The sequence below is a fragment of the Apium graveolens genome, chromosome 5 (assembly GCF_009905375.1).
Source record: "Apium graveolens cultivar Ventura chromosome 5, ASM990537v1, whole genome shotgun sequence".
NCBI lineage: Eukaryota > Viridiplantae > Streptophyta > Magnoliopsida > Apiales > Apiaceae > Apium > Apium graveolens.
This window is the reverse complement of record NC_133651.1, coordinates 286265528-286269534: the sequence shown is the minus strand read 5'-3', so window position 1 is coordinate 286269534 and position 4007 is coordinate 286265528. Positions and strand designations below refer to the sequence as shown.

Genomic DNA, 4007 nt, shown 5'->3' with positions numbered 1-4007 from the left:
GTACATAAGGCCACCGCCAATCGATTCCACTTTTCAAGCTCTACACGTTGGTATCAAGCAATCCTACTAGGAACCCCTAGATCAAAAACCCATAATTTTCAATTAAAAACATTCATACGGGTGATAAATCCTAATTTCTTAATTCAAGAATTTCACCCACTTTTGAACATGTTATTGAACTCAAAATGACTATTATGACATACCAAAATGATCAGAATCAAATTATTTACAAAATGCAATCATCAAATCATACAAACAACATCAAAATTAAAAATTCACATTTGAATCCAAAATATTTCAAAATTAAATAAAATTATAGAAAATTACCAGTTGATGCTACACGTATATGGGTTACCGAACTGGATAGTACTCTTCAATACCTTCATTTTGGTTACTTGAACTCCAAAATCTGATATCGATAACACCTTCAAATATAGGTTTGATTCTCAAGAACACTTATGAATTTAGGATTTTTCTCTGAAAATATATATTTTATTGTTTGCAAATGATTATATGTACAAAATAAAATACGGTAAAGGCTATTATATTTACGGAATATTGGTACCCCATTGGATCATACAAGATATAAAAATAGAATACTTAATCGCTAAATATTAATAAAACGGATCCAATTCGGTACCGGTTTTAGGATAATTATCAAAACCAGGCTTTTTGTAAATACAGACTTGGTCTCAGCACTTTGGTTACACGAATTACGAGAAGATAACATAATAGTTTAATCAAAATATCCTGTTTCTCGAAAGTACGTGTTTTATCGATTTACCGAAACGAATATTGTATCAAAAAATTTACACCGGGACCGCACGGGTAAAACTGTACTCCGGATCGAAAAAGTCAAAATATGGAAAATGCTCAGAATATTCCAATTAGGTTAGAAAACAGTTTTCTCGAGACCTCCGGGTTGTAAAAATGTACAAACTATTGAATTCGGTTGGTTCCCGATTATACAAAATAGTTTATAAATACTCGAAAAAATAATTTCTTAAATCCATAAATCATTTATAAAATTATATAATAACATAAAAATTAATAGAAAAATATCACAATTATCTATACTTAATTTTGGAGATATAAAAATTAAAATACTCAAATTTTATCACATTTTAACATCCAAACACAGATACCACTTAACAAATAATTCACCAAAGTTCATATAATAAACACAGAATATTTATTTATTAACAAAAATAATTACACGATATATCTCGGATATTACATCCTTCCTCCCTTAAAAGGTTTATGTCCTCAGAATCTCCTAAGCAAACAAATGAGGGTACTTTTCTCGCATATCACTTTCTAGCTCCCAAGTTGATTCTTCAACTCTTGGGTTTCTCCACAATACTCTTACTAACTTTACAACTTTATTTCTTAACACCTTCTCTCTTTCTTCTGAAACCTCTATCGGACTTTCTACATAAGACAAATCTGCCGGTAGTTCTATCGGCTCATACTCGATTACATGCCTGGAATCTGGATTATACTTCTTAAGCATTGATATGTGAAATACATTATGAATGTGCTCCATATGCGGGGGTAACGCCAATTCGTATGCTACCTTGCCGACACGATTCAAAATTTTAAAAGGTCCAACGTATCTAGGACTCAGCTTTCCTTTCTTCCCAAATCTAGACAATCATTTCCACGATGACACTTTCAACAAGAATAAATCTCCAGCTTCAAATTCCATATCCTTTCTTGATTGATCTGCATATTTTCTCTGACGATCTTGGGATGCAATTAACCTTTTCTGAATAACTTCAACAACTTCTTTTGTTTGTTGCACCAATTCGGGTCCAAGTATCTTGAGTTCTCCTACTTCATCCCAATACACTGGTGATCGACATCACTACTAGAAAAACGTCAATAGACATCGGCTAAAAACCGATGTCTATGAATGCAAAAATCCGATGTCTTCGTGGGTGATGTTAAAGACCCCCTATTTAACATCGATTTTAAACTGATGTTAAATACAGCATATAACATCAGCTCTTTGTTTAAAACCGATTTCTATATCTTGATATTAAATTTCTCATGCATATCTAATCTTCATATATCATCAGAATATGATATTTTTATCAATTTAAATATATATGAGTGAAGCAAAATCTTTCAATTTAACCAATAAACTGATGTTACTAGTACCAGTATCAACAGTTTTCATCAAAAACCGATGTTAACAATACCTTTGACATCAGTTCTTAATTGGTAACAGATGTCTATTTGTAACAAACTGATATCTATAATACTTAATAACATCAGTTTTTTGTTTTAAGATTTTTTTGATGTAGTATTTAACATCGGTTTTTACTGATATTAATGGTCCACTAGAAATGATGTATTAAGTTTTGACAGACATCATTTTTCATTTTAATGATGTTTGTACCTGTTTTATTAATGCATATTTTAAAAATATAGATTCCAAAAATCAATGAACTACCGAAATAAATTGCTGCATAATACCAGTTATCTATAAATCTAACAATCAATATTCAAACATCCGGTACAACAGATTCATCTAATCCAAATATCAAGTACTACACATATCCATTCATATATTCTACTACTGTCTATATAAAGAATTTTACTTGGTACCGACAATAGCATGTAAAATATCATCTGAGGAACGCCCTTATTCTTCTGCATCTTCCCACTCTTTAGTAAAGCTCCTGTAGCCTCTGGTCCCATATGATGATAATAAGAATATGTACCTTTGAGCGTTTTTTTGAATAAATGACTTCCTGTAGTGCAAGATGACGCTATTGTATCGATACCGGACCTCATTAGATACTGAAGAAAATAGTTTACCACCATACCTCATTAGATTTCTCATTTCTTTTTCAGCCCATGTCTTAACCATTTTTCTTGGATTGTGTCGGCAATATCCATATCTGAAACAGTAATCCCCCTGTACATATCTATCTCTATCCGTGAAATGTTCAAGAATCAGAAGACTAGTAACACTGGCATTGATAAGGCGAATCTGATTGTTTAATTCGGATGCTAGCTTGGACAGAAAAATGCAATACGAATAACACGTAAAGTGCTTCACTGAGTATGCATCTCTACATATGCACATAAATACATATCTCGCATGTATCACTTTTCTCAGAAGCAAGCTGCGAGACAATTGAACATAGTGTGGCAATAATGAAAGAAATTGTATTATGAAAGTAATAATTACAAGACAAAGGATTGTCACACATACTTAAACACAAGTACTGAAGTTTTGTACACTTTGATCGCTAATTCCTGACCATCAGATCTTGTAGCATGATAAACATTTGCCTGTTAAAATAAAAATTTATAGAAAAACGAAAAATGAGAGTCAAGGATAAAAACATGGAAGAAAAAGAGATTTGTCATTGTTATTACACACATCGCGTAAAATTTCACACAATTCACAAAAATGAAGCTCAATCAACGAGATAAACACTAAAATCCAAGAATTGAACCAAGATAGTGGTCCGTGTGGTTGAATGAATCGACGAGTGCAACAACATTTGATCGGACCTGATGACAAATTATAGGTTCATTAATTAGGTAAATAGGCTTGCTTCTAGCATAACCAAGATGATGAATAAAATTTATGTAAACCTGGGAATACAAATGTCTCAATTGAGTAAAGGCAAGTGCTGCCTGCTTTGGTGTAATGCTGGAAGTTGCAAAAAAGCTCGCTCTGGTGCTTGTGAAGTGTAGATAGCGCATAGACCTCACAAAGTACCTCTAGTATTTGTTTAATACCTTTCCCATGAATGGGTTCTTTCAGTTTATCAATAAACCTGATCATGAACAAATCTTGATCAGATAATCGATCAACCATGAATGTGTCTAACTAAATATATTTCCACATATGACATCTCAAGAAAAAGTAATTCAAAAATACTTTATATTTCAACCATAAAACTGTAAGTCTCTCACAAATTTAATTAAGAACTTAGAACTACCACTCAAGAAATATTACATTTTGCTCTATATAATGCTCATCA

The 4007-nt window shown here is 32.0% G+C and overlaps 1 long non-coding RNA gene across 1 annotated transcript; it reads right to left on the bottom strand.

Moving 5' to 3' along the window:
- Positions 1-2981: 2981 nt before the first annotated feature.
- LOC141659427 (uncharacterized) lies at positions 2982-3724 on the bottom strand. Its single transcript, XR_012549767.1, has 4 exons — positions 3616-3724; positions 3398-3531; positions 3227-3306; positions 2982-3137 (listed from the first exon to the last, which is right to left on the bottom strand). It is a non-coding gene; the product is annotated as an uncharacterized LOC141659427 (long non-coding RNA).
- Between the last annotated feature and the right edge of the window lie 283 nt (positions 3725-4007).